At 44.4% G+C, this 16,593-nt stretch overlaps 1 pseudogene; it reads right to left on the bottom strand.

Annotated features, from left to right (window-relative positions):
• Positions 1–11,952: 11,952 nt before the first annotated feature.
• LOC110090227 (small ribosomal subunit protein uS14 pseudogene) lies at positions 11,953–12,087 on the bottom strand (annotated as a pseudogene).
• Positions 12,088–16,593: the final 4,506 nt, after the last annotated feature.

Below are 16,593 nucleotides of genomic sequence, written 5' to 3'. Positions count from 1 at the left end.
TCAAAAATCAAAATAGACAATGAATAAGATAGATGAGTCCAAGGTCTTGTGTTCACCACATCCATGGTCCCTACACATGAGTTGCATTATAGCAAGCATTATTCAGAATGAGCTACCAAAATAGTTCATGAATCCATACATACAGTCTTTCCTTGGGAGACACCAACCAACATCTGACAAAGTTGCATGACCATAAATATATTATTTTCCCACTTTCATTCAGATAGGCATGGTAACTCATGGAAGAAGACATCTTTGTGAGTTTTTCATTTTATACTCTTGAAAGGAAGTTTCCATCCCTTATGGTTTTATTCGAGTGTGGTGCCCAGGAAGTCACATTCATATTTTAAAACACTTTTTGGTAGTGATTCAGCAAGGACCTCAAGGCTGGAAGGAGTCAAAAGGATTTGACTATATTCAATGTGTCACTTTATGCCTGGGAGCAAAGTTGAAACAATGGAAAGCTTTGCAATTCTTAATCTTGTTTGTCAACTGATGTGCTGCAGCTGTTTTTCTAAATTCCCCAGATTATTAACATCTATGGAGAAGGAAGACTGGATTAAAAATGAACAATGGTGGGATGGTAACCTTCAACTTCAGTGTCACATCACATCAAATTGTAATTAGGCATAATGCAAGCTGACACAATAACAGACATTTGATGCTGTCACATCACAAAGAGAAAAATAATGTGTGTGTCTTGCTAACATGTCTTCAACCCAACTAAATAGGGTTCTGTCTGTTCCTGTATCTAACTCCAGGATATTGTTAGAGTGAAAATATAAGTAGTATGGTTCTGTGTTAGGAATGGGTCAAGTGATTTCACATTAGAACTTTTTTTTGCTGCCTTCTGGAACCACAGGAGGCATAAACACTATCCTTAAATCACTTTGTGGATCTTCTTTTATCAAGGTCATTATTATTTTGGTGAGAGTAGACTTTGACCTAATTGTTGTCATCTTGGTTGCCCTCCTCTGGATGTATCCAGCTTTCTGATATCTTTCTTAAATTGAGGTCTACAGAATGGGTGCACTACTCCAGGTGAGGTCTAATTGTTTCATCTGGAGGTTCCAACAGAGAGTTGAGTGATAAGATGAGCTGAAGAGATGCACCAGGCTGAACGCAATTGTTGTTTTGTTTTGTATTTGTTTTTATAACCCACTACCTTCAGTGTGCTTGTTGTTGTTTAGTTGTTAAGTCGTGTCCAACTCTTCGTGACCCCATGGACCAGAGCACACCAGGCCCTCCTGTCTTCCACTGCCTCCCGGAGTTGGGTCAAATTCATGTTGGTCGCTTCAATGACACTGTCCAACCATCTCGTCCTCTGTCATCCTCTTCTCCATTTGCTTTCACACTTTCCCAACATCAAGGTCTTTTCCAGGGAGTTAAGAGCCTCATAGCGCAGTGGTTAAACCGCTGTACTGCAGCCAAAACTGTGCTCACGACCTGGGGTTCAAATCCCAGGTAGCCGGCTCAAGATTGACTCAGCCTTCTATCCTTCCGAGGTCGGTAAAATTAGTACCCAGCTTGCTGGGGGGGGGGCAATGTGTAGCCTGCATAATTAACTTGTAAACTGCCCAGAGAGTGATTGAAGTGCTATGGGGCGGTATATAAGCAGCACACTTTGCTTTGCTTTTCTCTTCTCATGAGATGGCCAAAGTATTAGAGCCTCAGCTTCAGGATCTGTCCTTCCAGTGAGCACTCAGGATTGATTTCCTTCAGAATTGATAGGTCAGTGAGCTACCAAATGACAATTCCTCTGATGTCGGGGGGGGGGGGGGAGGGAGTCCTTTGAGAGCTCCGAAGCCAAAAAGGCAGGGAGGAAGGGTGGGAAATTTGAATTTCCAGCCCTTTCTCCCTGCCTTTTTGGCTTCAGAGGTCTCAAAGGGCTTTCCCCCCCGACATCGGAGGAAGCCGTTTGAGACCTCCGAAGCCAAAAAGGCAAGGAAAAAGGGCAGGAAATTGGAATTTCCAGCACTTTCCCCCTGCCTTTTTTGCCTTTTGAAATGCTGAAATGGATTAATTCTGTTCCCATGCATTTCAATGGCAAATGGTACTTCGACTTACAAACTTTTTGACGTACGAACATCGTTCCAAAATGGATTAAGTTCAAGGTACCACTGTATAACCCAGATGTCTGAAACCCAATCTTCACCAAACTGATTGTAGAGGAGAGCCAGTGATTTTGGTGCATATAGGTGCCTGGGGAGGGAACATTCCTGTGGGTGCCCTCTTTGTGGATTTATAACTCAGCCGTCCAAAATCCAAACTCCACCAAACTTACCAGGTGTGTAGAGGAGAGTCAGAGGAAGCTTTGCTGAAAATATAGTGTCTCTAGATGCCGGTGGGGGCATTTTATAGGCTTTTAAAATAAAAATGAATTAAGAAATTGATTCATCGATTTGTCAGGGAAAAAAAATGTAAATTAGTAATTCATGAATCTTCAACCTTGATTATCATGAATCAAAACAAATCACAATTTTTCTAATTCATGCCCATCTCTACTTAGGAATATCAGAATTCCCATAAACATCTAGTGTTGACTCCAACCCTGGATTTATTTAATTTTTCTAGTGCTTCTCATCAGAATTCCCAAATGTTTCCCTTAAGCAGAAGTCCTTACCTTTATCTCAGAGTGTCATTTGAGGTAAAATTCAGCGGCAGTGATACTAAAATCAGCTCAGAGTTTGAACATAGACTGTTGGTGATTTGATGTGAAGTGAAGTCAGCCTTTGAAGTCTGCTGGCATCTCAGTACTTAGTTCTGATACAATGGAGGCTTGGAATGGCAAATAGCGGAAAGTCTGTATGTGCATATACTGTAAGTGCTTATGCATAAAGGGATGAAATATTTCTCTCTCTGTGGGCTGCTCCAAACACGTATACTCATAAAGTGTTAAAAAAAATCCACCCCATCTTCTTCTCCAAGCTTCATTATTTCCCTATGATAGCATTCATTATTCTAGCCGTTACTGATAGCTCCCCAAAATGGTCTATAAAGAGGTTAAAAAAAAGACACAATAAGAATTTCATAAAAAAGCAATAAAACAAATAAAGAACAAAACTATATATTTAAAGGAGCACTGGCCCTTAACCAGTCATGACACAATTGATCCCATAGGCCCTGTACAATAAAACTACTTTAATACAACATTCAGCAATGTACAAAGAAGCAATAAACTCCTCTTGGGGGAAGGAATTCTACCATCTTTGATGGCTGCATGATAGCTGATGGCCTGCATTTGCCCCCCCCCATTTCCTGCTTTGAAATTACATCACCAAATGCAGAGGTAGGAGTGGACAATATAGGTGCTTACCTGGGGTGCCAATCTGAATATATCAGGTTATTGAGAAGAACAGGAAAGGGCCCAGATGAGCATGGACTGCTGATTTGGTGGTTTGCCCCTGTTTGTTTACTGTGGCAACAGGTGTTTGGTGGTTGGCACCTTTCCCCCTCCAATGGGCACCCACCCAGAGGCAGCACGTGGAGGAAGTGAGGCCGGGAAATGAGGATGATGCCTCCAAGTGGGGTCTGCAGGAGGAGATGGGATGCCAAAAATTTCAAACACCTGTTGGGCGGTAGATGAACCAAGATGAAATGTTAAATGGGCAGTTTGTCCCCATCTCTTAGCCAAGGGCATCACTACCCTTCTGAATGGCGGAGAGATCTGCCATGCTGAGCTGGCAAGGAGAATCAGTGTGAGCTCTATGACTTTACAGAGACCTAAAATAAAATAGGAGGAGCTGCAGAACCAAAATACTGTGTGGAAAATCTGTGGCTCTTCAGTTGCATTGCATAATGAATATGTTTCTCAGGGGATATCACTTCTCGTGCTCTGATTTTTTGTTTTGTTTTGTTTTTTACAAACTGTACCAAAATGGATGAAGAATGTTTTGATAAATGTTCTGGGATAGTAATCCCCTGAAAGTCACTCTACTCGTGTCACTTGATCTAGCCAGGCTGGGCGGCTGAGGGGCTTGATCCTGAGAGAGGCCCAGAAGGAGACAACTAGAAACCGGACCTTCTCGGCGGTGGCCCCTCGCCTCTGGAACACCTTGCCCCTTGAGATTTGCCTGGCACCCTCGCTGGGAGTTTTTAAGAAAAACGGAAGACTTACTTCTTCAGACACGCCTTCCCTCCTTCCATTTCTTAGTTTTTATGTCTTACCATCTTGGACTTTGCTTGTCTCTATGTTGCTGATAATTATTGTTTTAATTCTTGTTATATATTCGCACTATAAGCCACCGAGAGTACATTAGTTGAATCTAGATGGGTGGGGTAAAAGCCAGATAAATAAATTAATAAATAATCACAAAAACAGCTAAATAGGCAACCTTTTAAAGAAAATCTGCTATAAACTCTTTTTACCATTTTTGCATCTTCTGAAAAAATGTGCTAATCGAATCATCCAGTGTGACCATAGCATTTCATTCTACTACATGAAGATCATTTGTTTTATTGATCACTTTGGAATGAATGTCATTAATTTGCTATAGAACTATGTGCCTTTCCCGTTATTAGCCTAAGGCACACTACATGGCTGTGTACATGGCAACCCTGTGAGGTAGGCCTGACAGAATGTAACTGGTCCAAGGTCACCCAGTGAGTTGCACAGTCAAGCAGGGGCTGGAAAGACGATATCCAAAGTTCTAGTCCAACACTGCAACTATTAGAGGGGTGCTGTTTTATATTTTTGGACTGCAATTCTTTGACTTCCTTGAATTCTCAGAGAATCCTACAAACTGCATCCCCAAACCCAAATCTGCTCCCCTGTAGGTTCTGCACCCCAAAGGACTTCTGAGTTATTTAGCAGCACCATTGTTTTCCCAGTCTTTGGGAGTCATAGTTCTTTAGGAGGCTACTTCTATAGATCCTAATCAGCAGTCAGACTATGACTCTCTCTCTGTCTTTCTCTCTCTTTTTAAAGTAACTGCTTCATCACACCGGCTTTGTTTGGACATTCAGACAAGGTTGAGAAGACTCAGATCCTCACTAAGAATTACAAGAAAAATGAGCCTGAAATTGGCAACAGCAGTTAGGCCCTCTGTAACACCTTGCACAACAGTGACATTGTGGTCGTAAACTTGGCAGAGAGATCTGGATTCAAACTCCTCCTTCAAATATCAAACACTTTCAATAGACTCAGGCTTCTCGCTCTCACACTCTTTCAATCTAATATACCACAGAATGTTGTTGTGAGGATAACAGGAGGGAGAAGTATGAGTACTGTCTGAGCTATTTGGATGAGAAATAGGATTTTTCAAAAAATGTAATAAATATGCAGCAAACCATGTATGGTTTCCTCTTGATTTTCAGAGAAGCATCCATGTTGAGTTCAAGCCAGCAGATCCATCTCTATTAGCCAGCTTTCCAATTTCCAACAGAGGATGCCTTTGGCTTCTCTGTCAGCTGTGTTTTATCACTCCAAAGTACCGAGTAAGACTGCATCAATAAATTCTGTATTAGTGAAATCTGCAAAGAAGCAACAGCCTTATCTTAATTAGGTAAAATATATGATTCCTGCCACGATGAGACCAGGAGGTAGCCAACCTTGCAATAGAGTAGGGTTCTCACCCACCCCCACTTTATATTTGTTACTAAGGCTATAAAACTGGGCTTAAGGAAACTCTGTGGATGGCTGGTTACAATGGTGTATACAAAATCGTGATGAGAAAGAAGCCATGGGGATGTTCCAGTAGCTAAGAAGCATGCCCATGGAGATCAGACCTTTTAAAATGGATTGCGTTGGACAAGCTAGCTGGGGATCCTGGTATCTGTGGTCCGAAGAGGTTACATTTCCAAGCTGTAGATAAGATTTAGACCTCTTCATGTTCAAACATATTTCCTTTCTCTCTTCAAGCATATTTCCTTTCTCTCATTTAATTTCAACAGTATTAAAGGAATTCAGATACTCAGTGGTGACTTGCTTCTAGGACTCTCAATTAACTTTACAAATAAAACACTAGGACTAGATGCTCATTGTCACACTTTGCTTTCAGACCCATTATCAAAATGTGTTCTGGAAAGTGAGGTGTTGATGAAATCTCTACAGTTTAGTATGCATAGTGGTGAAGGTCATGCCACCTTCTTTCGATATCGCCAACACTGTTTCTCTTTTAAGAATAAGAATAAGAATAAGAATAAGAATAAGAATAAGAAGGAGGAGGAGGAGGAGGAGGAGGAGGAGGAGGAGGAGGAAACGATGACGACGACGACGACGACGACGACAACAACAACAACAACAACAACAACAACAACAACAACAACAACAACAACAACAGATTTTTAAAAAATATATTGTGGCATCTTAAAGGCCAACAGACACATATATTTCCATATGAACTTTTGAGGATTAGAAGTGGATTGTAATCCATAAAAGGTTGCACTGAAATAAATCTATTAGTCTTTAAAGGCATCACAGTATTTTTGCTTCTAGTTTCTCCTTGCACAGAACATCCAGTCCCTGGATGCTGGCTTTTATTTCTTTTACTAACATAAATAGTGAAATGGTGACCCTGCCTTCCTAGGCAGTCCATTGGCTTTTGTCAATACTAAAATGTAGAGGCTTTCCATTTTGGATATGAGACTTGGCTCACTGCATGCTCTGACTCCTGATTCTTGCTTCTGGCTCCCAGTCAGTAGTCAGCTACTGAGTAGCCTGTGGCAGATATATGTCACCCCAATCCACAAACTGAGCTATGCCCTACATCTATTCCCCCATGCTGTTCTTGACATTTGCACATGCTCTCTGCCAGCTGAAAAAGCACACTTTCATACAGGAATACAGCACACATACAGTATGGTCCTCCTGGATTCCATCATAAGGCTGTGCCCCATCCTGCACCCCATGATACTATTGAGGGGGGTCCCATTTTTATATTCTCCTCTCCATTCTAAGGCTTAGTTACAAGCAGTTAAGAATTTTAAGTTAGTATTTTCTATCCCACACATTTGCGTTTGATGTGGACCATCACAGCAATACAGCCCTAGAAACCTCTCTGGAATTGAACGTCGTCTTCAAGGGGGATCCTCGTACATCTGGGAACTAGAAGACAAAAAAATATTGTGAACTAAAGATAAAATCTTATGGATCAAAGAAGTGAATAGCACAGCTGGCTCTGCCGTTAGTCCCCACAAGCTGGTTGGCACAGGGCTGGTATAACAGTGGAGTAGCCATTGTCACCCACTGCCTAATGCCAGTGCTAGAGCTGCTCAAAGCCATCTCTATAGCCTGGCTTCTCAGCTGGTCCTTTCAATCATGGCTGGCTCTGAGGATTTCCTTGGCCCCAAGGCAATGCAGGAGGGATGGCCATAAGAATCCTTCCCCACCTCCTCCCTGTCTTCTGTAGCATTATCATGTTGGGTCCATAGTCACTAAAAATTGCTGCTGCCATCTTTGCCACCACCTGCTTCATCTTTCCTCCCCCTGTGCAAGTTCTGTCATATGAAGTGGGATGGGTGTACTCTTCATGGTGCTCTCTCTCTCTCTCTCTCTCTCTCTCTTTGTCTTTTTTTCTTTCATCAGAAGAACTTGGTGGATAGCAGGGATGGGGACTCAAGTCACAGACTCGCTGTCAAGTTGGCCTTAAGTTGCACCAGCAACTCATCTGAAACTTGACTCATTTCTTTTTCTAATGACTTGACTCGCAACTCAGAACCCGCCCACCTGTCCATTGTTTTTTCTGGGAGAAAAAAAGCTCATTTTAAATAGGGACTCAGGCTTGGGCCCAAAGTCTTGCCAACATCCCTGGTGGATAGCAATAAACGATCACAGCTGGAGATTCAAGGCAGAGAGATAAAGACAAAAGAGTGTGTTTTCCAAAACAAGAGGTGGTCAAAAACCACATAATTGACATAGATAGCAACATGGAGACATAATTTCCTCAGCATTCAGAGCAGACACCTTTCAGTGTGTGTATTTTTCATGCATGGGTGCACATCAGAGCTGAAACCTATTTTCTGCCTGCAAGTATTCCTTGTCAGGATATTGGTTTATGGAATCTTTTCTCACTTCCATTCTTTCTTCCTAATTTACTTAGTGATGCTGGATGGTTTCATTTTAAGCAGGTTGATAGAAAAGCTCTTCAATCATCCCCAGAACAGATGACAGCTTCGTTTCAGCCACAGAAAAACCAGCTACGTTGCTATCCTGTCTTCTTTGGCTTCACAGTCTGAGTATTGGCAACAGCTGGCAGCTCCCGCCTATGGATTAGTTCCACTGGATGCATTTAACCTTTGGGCAAATGCAAGGTCTTAGAAATATGTCTGTGTTCTATAACTGTTTAAAGCACTCCATCAGTTTTATTGTTTCAGCCAAAAGACCATATTGAGCAGCACTGGAGTGCAATTACTAACATGGACAAATATAGACAATGATCCAGAATGAAACAGTCGTCCAAACAGAAATTGTGATCCAGGTTTATTGCAGCTGATCAACACTCCTACTGGTTTCCCTTCAGAGGGTCTGTTTGTCCAGCAGAGTTTCAAATATTAACCACTCAGAATAGTTTATTTATGCAAGCTACTTGATTCCTGTCCTTTCCCATCATTTCCCTTTCAGACCCCTGAGAGACACTGGGTAGAGATGTGGCAAGTACTAGCCAAATGTCTAATTCTGGGTGATTTTCCCAGTCTTGCCATGCCAGTCTTGCCAAGTCTTCCTCCTGCATCAACAAGATTTCTTTCTTTCTTTCTTTCTTTCTTTCTTTCTTTCTTTCTTTCTTTCTTTCTTTCTTTCTTTCTTTCTTTCTTTCTTTCTTTCTTTCTTTCTTTCTTTCTATCTATCTATCTATCTATCTATCTATCTATCTATCTATCTATCTATCTATCTATCTATCTATCTATCTATCTATCTATCTATCTATCATCTATCTATCTATCTATCTATCTATCTATCTATCTATCTATCTATCTATCTATCTATCTATCTATCTATCTATCTATCTATCTCTACAGTGGACCCTCTACTTAAGGAATTAATCCTTATTGGAATGGTGGCTGCAAATCGAAAAGTCTGTAAGTCGAATCTCCATTGACCTACAATGCATTGAAAACCGATTACTCCCATAACCAGTGGTTTTTATTCTATTTTTATTCCATTTTGGTTTTTTTCTGGTCTGTAAGTCGATTCTCTGGCTGCAAGTCGAATCTAAATTTTGCAACCAGAGAAGTCTGTAACTCGAAAAGTCTGTAAGTCGAGCCGTCTGTAAGTCGAGGGTCCACTGTATATCTAATCTAATCTAATCTAATCTAATCTAATCTAATCTAATCTAATCAAATCTAATCTAATCTAATCTAATCTAATCTAATCTAATCTAATCTAATCTAATCTAAATACATACATACATACATACATACATACATACATTTTCATCCATTGTTCTGTGCAGTAAGCAGCTACATTCTGCACATACATCTTAATGCCATTTCCATGACTGATGGAATTCTGCTCAGGACGTGTAAGAGTCCTGTGTAAATTTCATAGTTCCCCGCCCCCTTTCTGGGCAAATCCTGCAGAGGAAACAGTTCTGCCCAGGAATTGTACTAATTTTTCACAGCTTGGCCATTTGTCCAGCAGCAGCAGCAACAACATACACAGACCTAGCATTTGAAACATCTTGTCTCTGGAAGAAACACACTTCAGGAATATTAGTAGCAGCATACATATTGTGCTGATCTTTAATACATATTTCAGTTTTCGGTTAAAACTTGTATCTGTTATATAATATCAGTCAATATCTTTATAATTTCGATTGACTCTGCCTGGTGTTTTACTACAACAACAACAACAACAACAACAACAACAACAACAACAACAACAACAACAACAACAACAACAACAACAACAACAACAACAACAACAACAACAACAACAACAACAAGCCGTCAAGTCAATTATGGCAACCTTTTCCAGTGTTTTCTAGGTAGAAAATACTGAGAAATGATTTTCCATTCCCTGGGTGCCTCCTGAGACTGTGTAGCTTTAATGTTTATTCATATTAATTCTGAGTTAGTATTGCATCTCTTTTTATTTCTGATGCTTCTTACCATTGAGACTTGTAGCATAAGCAGGTACAACCTAGTTTATTCCTTGCTCCCAGCTGTGGGACAATTGGACACAGCCCTATTGAACTGAAAATCCACAGAAGTCTTAATTTTAATTTGATGGACTCCCCTCATCAGTCCTATGGCCCTTTAAAATGCTGCTATATTGAAGGGGGGAAAGTTATTCTATGAAAGAGAAATGATATGACAGACTGACTATATAATTTTTCCCTCCAGGATTCCCCCCCCCCAAAAAAAAATCACAGTATGACATGTATAGATTTAGAAGATGGTTTTCTTAAGTAACGGTGTGGTTAATTAAAGGAAGAAACATTCTTCCCTCTCTTTTTTTCATTGCTGAGTCAGCCTTATCAAATCCACATTTAGCTTGAACTAGAGCTTTTGTGCAGAAACAAAATCACTTTGCAGACCTGTGCACACTTTCTACCCAAGCTGCCAAAGTGGTGAATTATATCACTGAGCTATAGGTATTAAACAGATTTTCACTTTTATTTCTGTTTGCTCATCATGGAGAGAAATAGGAAAACCTAATTAAGTGGAATCTCTCTGGGTTCTGAGATTTCTGAAATGATTGTTCACTGACTTTCAAGTATTTATATAAAGCCATACTGTATATACATGGGGCAGAGGAACTTGAGACCAAATTGCTAACATGTGCTGGATTATGGAGAAAGCTAGAGAGTTCCAGAAAAAGATCTACTTCTGCTTCACTGACTACACAAAACCTTTGATTGTGTTGACCACAACAAACTATGGCAAGTTCTTAAAGAAATGGGAGTGCCTGACCACCTTATCTATCTCCTGAGAAATCTATATGTGGGACAGGAAGCAACAGTTAGAACTGGATATGGAACAACTAATTGGTTCAAAATTGGGAAAGGAGTACGACAAGGCTGTATATTGTCTCCCTGCTTATATAACTTATATGCAGTATATATCATATGAAAGGCAGGACTGGAGGAATCCCAAGCCAGAATTAAGATTGTCGAAAGAAATATCAACAAACTCCGATATGCAGATGATACCACTCTGATGGCAGAAAGTGAGGAGGGTGAAAGAGGATAGTACAAAAAACGGTCTGAAGCTCAACATGGCCCCATCAGTGGAAAATAGAAGGGGAAGATATGGAGGCAGTGACAGATTTTACTTTCTTGGGCTCCATGATCACTGCAGATGGTGACAGAAGCCACGAAATTAAAATATGCCTGCTTCTTGGGAGGAAAGCACTGACAAACCTCAACAGCATCTCTAAAAGCAGAGACATCACCTTGTTGACAAACGTCTGAATAGTCAAAGCCATGGTTTTTTCAGTAGCGATGTATGAAAGTGAGAGCTGAACCATAAAGAAAGCTGACTGCCAAAGAATTGATGCTTTTGAAGTGTGGTTCTGAAGGATACTCCTGATACTGCAAAGAGAACAAACCTATCCATTTTGAAGGAAAATAACCCTGAGTGCTCACTGGAAGGACAGATCCTGAAGTTGAGGCTCCAATCCTTTGGCCATCTTAAGAGAAGAGAAGACTCCTTGGCAAAGACCCTGAAGTTGGGAAAGTATGAAGGCAAGAGGAGAAGAGGATGACGGAGGACGAGATGGTTGGACAGTGTCATTGAAGCGACCAACATGACTGACCAAACTCCCGGAGGCCATGGAAGACAGGAGGGCCTGGCGTGCTCTGGTCCATGGGGTCATGAAGAGGCAGACATGACTTAACACATTTTCAAGTCAGGTTGAGCAGGAGGAATTCCAAGGGTCAGATCCTGCAAGGCGCCCCCTCTCTTTGTGCACTCCTCCTTCGGTGCATCTCCTCCGGCCAGTGGGTTTGTGGCCAAGGCAGGGAAGCTGTCTCTAGGGGTCCACATTTAATTCAACTTGACAAAGCCGATGTACTAGCAGAAGCACTGGCGGCACATGTTGAGGCCGTACTTGTGGATCAGGCCATGGCGCTTGGAGCAGACTTGGCAGGAGTGGGATCCCTGTCCGAACTTCCTCGGGTGGCTCCAGTAGAGCTGCTGGTGGCTCATGGCAGGAGGGAGGGAGGGAGAGAGAGCGAAAGAGAGAGACAAGTGCCTCCATCTGTCGCGGGCCCATCCGGAAAGGGGGAAAAAGCTACACAACTTAACAACTAAACAACAACAAATCTACAGCCATGAGGTCTAGGATCTTGCTTTTGTTTAAGTCAAGAATTTCAGACACTTAAATTTATAAAATACTTTCCCACCAAACACTCATAACATCTATATGAGGCCCCTGGGTGGGGTCATTAGGGGATGTGGGGCTTCGTGTCATCAATATGCCGATGACACCCAGCTCTATATCTCCTTTTCACCAACTGCAGGTGATGCTGTCCTTTCCCTTCAGCATTGCCTGGGGGCCGTACTGCAATGGATGCAGGAGAACGGACTGAGGCTGAATCCGGATAAGACGGAAGTTCTGAGGGTGGGTGCCCCCGTGGTAGGTGGCTTGGGTGGCTCTCTCACATTTGGGGGGACCACCTTGGCCGCGAAGAGTGGGGTCCGCAGCCTCGGCATATATTTGGACCCGACGCTCACCATGGAAACTCAGGTGGCATCGGTAGTCCACACCGCATTTTTCCGTCTTTGGCGGATTGCCCGGCTGCGACCCTATCTTGACATGGGGGCGCTCACTACCTTGGTGCATGCGCTCGTAATCTCAAGATTAGATCACTGTAACGAGCTCTACGTGGGGCTGCCTTTGAGGCTGACACGGAAACTTCAGGTGGTGCAGAATGCAGCGGCCAGGCTCCTTACAGGAGTGAGAAAATATCAACACATCTCTCCAATGCTGGCCGCATTGCATTGGCTTCCCATCTGTTTCCGTGTCAACTTCAAAGTTTTAATGCTTACTTATAAGGCCCTAAACGGTTTAGGACCTCGATATTTGGCGGAACGCCTCCTCCCACCAAGGTCTACCCGGATCACCCGTGCGAGTCAGGAGGTGAGGCTGAGGAGCCTGATGCCGAGAGAGGCCCGGAATGAGAAGACACGAAACCGGGCCTTCTCGGCGGTGGCTCCTCGCCTCTGGAACAATCTCCCTCCGGCGATTCGTGCGGCCCCCACGCTGGGCACCTTTAAAACCCAATTAAAAACATGGCTGTTTATTCAGGCCTTCCCTCCAGCCAACTCTTGATATTTTTTCTTACTTTTCCTTTTTGCCACCCCAACCCCGAAATAAAGACGCGAGACATAATTTTGGATTAATGCGGGCCACGCTTTTAATTAACTTAGTAAATTCCGGTAACTTGCCTTTCGGCCCAACAGGATATATATATATGGGGGCCTGCTGTAGTGCGGAAAGCCGTAATACTGGGGTATTATAATACCCCTTGACCACCAAGGGCGAGTCCCCGGCCGCCAAGGTCCTTCGGTCAACCGCCGTCGGATCTTGCGTAGCCGCTAATAAAGCACCCCCAAGCCTCCAGACACCTTTGACCGGTGCCTGTTGGTCCAGGAGTGGCCCAACGCATCCTCCCCCCGCAGGCATTGTGATCGCACGATCCGCAATGCCGGAAGGTCGGATGCGTTGTTAGCTATTTGATTTACCCATTGGGACACACCGAATACCGGTTGTTTCCGCACTACCCGCCAGCGTGACCAAGGTTAAGAACTAACGACCAACAACCCTAATCCAGTGTGGGATAGGCGAAAAATCCCCCCATCCAAGGCCAATCAGGATGAAGGTCAAAAATTCCTATCCGGCCCCAAAATAGGCGACCAAAATTCACACTAGATTATAGGGCGGGTGGGTGGGTGCCCCGAAGAAAAGAGGCCGGTATGGGCGGAGCAGCGCCTTATAAGGCTTGCTCCATTCCCCTTCCGGTCTCCCGCCCGCACTGCCTCGCCGTCTTCCGGGGGTGGGTGGCAAACCCCGCCCGCCTGCTCAAAGCCCGCGGGCTTAGCGGCGGGCTAATCATTGCCACCCCAACCCCGAAATAAAGACGCGAGACATAATTTTGGATTAATGCGGGCCACGCTTTTAATTAACTTAGTAAATTCCGGTAACTTGCCTTTCGGCCCAACAGGATATATATATATGGGGGCCTGCTGTAGTGCGGAAAGCCGTAATACTGGGGTATTATAATACCCCTTGACCACCAAGGGCGAGTCCCCGGCCGCCAAGGTCCTTCGGTCAACCGCCGTCGGATCTTGCGTAGCCGCTAATAAAGCACCCCCAAGCCTCCAGACACCTTTGACCGGTGCCTGTTGGTCCAGGAGTGGCCCAACGCATCCTCCCCCCGCAGGCATTGTGATCGCACGATCCGCAATGCCGGAAGGTCGGATGCGTTGTTAGCTATTTGATTTACCCATTGGGACACACCGAATACCGGTTGTTTCCGCACTACCCGCCACCGCATGCGCACTAGCATAGCTATGTCGCATGCCCGCCACAGAGCCCACGAAGCTCACAAAGCAGGCCCCCTCGTATATCCTCTAAGAAAATTTCCAAACCTGCAACTGACAGGTGTACGCCATCACTGCGGAATAAATCAGACTTTGAAACATGGATTCGCTGATGGTAAATCACTGATCCGAGGCCGCCGCCGCAGACGCCTCTGCGAACCTCCTTATTAACGCCCCGCCGGGCCTTATTCACCGCATCAGTCCTCCCTGAGCCTCGCCAGGCTAACCGAGGAGTGATATTAGACCACAAAATCCGCAGTGACGGGTACCTGCCATTCAACCACTTCAAATCCCGCAGAATGTCTATTATGAGTGCCTTGCCGGCAATTCTAGGGAGGTCATTGCCCCCCAGATGCACCACCAAGACATCCGGCGGCGAGGGACCAAATGCCGTCATCCTGTTGAACTGGATCCACTGCATTCCGCGGGTTCCTTTCCAAGTAATATGTGCCAAAGCGCCCAGTCCTAAATCGCTCCCCCAGTGAGAGGTGGCAGCATACCGCTCTGCCCAATAAATGTAGCTATGCCCGACGATCCAGACTTCCTTCCGCCGTCCATGAACCATTGAACCTGTAAGACACAACCATACCCTACCTATTCGTTAGATAGAGTCCTAATATACTTCTTGTAACTAGCTGACGACCACCGACCAATGTGCCTGATTTCCTCCGGGCTGTAACCCAGCGCTGCCGCAGTGGATGCGGCCCCGATTCGAAAAGAATGTGTCCCAAAACGTAAACCTTGCACCCCAACTTTTTGCAATGCCATGTCTGTCAGTCTCCAAAACTGGTACTTTGTTAAGGGCGACCCATCGCCATGCTGGAGGAAGTACCCTTCGTCCTGACCTCTCATCCCCATATATGCCCTTGCTGCTCGTACGGGACATATATCCTCTATGCTACATCGCCCCAACACTAGGCGCTTCCCTTTTCCTACCTGGTCGGTTTTGGAGCGCCTGATAAACAATTCCAACCCATTGTCCCCAAGCAACACATCCCTCTGCTGGAGGGCCAGGCCTGATCTGTCCTCCTTACCGGCTGCTACCAGCTCGCTCACTCGAAATGCTCCAAAAAATGCAATTAACGATGCCACTTTAAACAATGCTCTCTCATAGTCATCCCTGCACAAACTACCCCATTGCTCACCCAATTGCTGCAATAATGCTGGAGAAATGGGCGATCTGGAATCCTGCACCTTCCCCCTTTTCCTTGTCCATCCTTCAAGCATTTTTCTAATCCTATAGTCCTTTGAGTTATCCCTATAACCCTGAACCTTGGACGAAAAAGCCAACGCAGACAGCTTGCTCTGTATGGTCCCTGGCGTGAGCCCTTTCCTATATAAATAAACCATAAACTGCTGCAAGTGTTCTACTGGCAAAGGCCACACCTGCTCTAACTGTACCATACAACGAAATTCCATAAATTCTCTACTCACAGCCGAATATCCCTTCCGAGTCCTTACCGCCAGAGCCAAGCCTATCGCTTCAGACGCGTCATGTCTCCAATTTGCCAGACCTCCTGCGGCAGCACCTCCGGAAACTCCCTGGCCCCCGGCGCCAATTGTCTGAAACGGTCCATCTGCCGGCGTGATAAAGCATCGGCAATGCTATTATCCAGGCCAGGGATATGCCGCGCTTGTATCAATATGTTATGCTGCAGCGCCTTTAAGGTGAAAGCCCTGACTAATCGCATCACCCTCTCCGACTGTGACGTAAGGCTATTTATAATGCACACAACTGCCTCATTATCACACCAAAAACGCACCACCGAGTCAACCCATTCTTCTGCCCACAGCCAGAGGGCCCCCACGATGGGAAAGAATTCCAAAAATGTCAAGTCCCTCGTAATGCCTGTCTCCTGCCACTCCTCCGGCCAGGAGCCTGCACACCATTTCCCTCTATAATAAATGCCAAAGCCGTGAGCGCCAGCTGCATCCGAGTAAACCTGAAACTCAACCTGTACACTCCTCTCTGACCTCCAAAAGGAAACTCCATTGAACCCTGTCAGAAACTGCAACCACACCTTGAGATCCTCTTTCATGCCCTGCGTCACTCTAACCCGATGCAACGGGCGTTTTACCCCCGCCATGGCTGCAATAATACGCCTAATA

The sequence above is a fragment of the Pogona vitticeps genome, chromosome 8 (genome assembly GCF_051106095.1).
Source record: "Pogona vitticeps strain Pit_001003342236 chromosome 8, PviZW2.1, whole genome shotgun sequence".
Classification (NCBI taxonomy): domain Eukaryota; kingdom Metazoa; phylum Chordata; class Lepidosauria; order Squamata; family Agamidae; genus Pogona; species Pogona vitticeps.
Note: the sequence above shows the minus strand (reverse complement) of the source record. Positions and strands in the feature narration are given on the sequence as shown.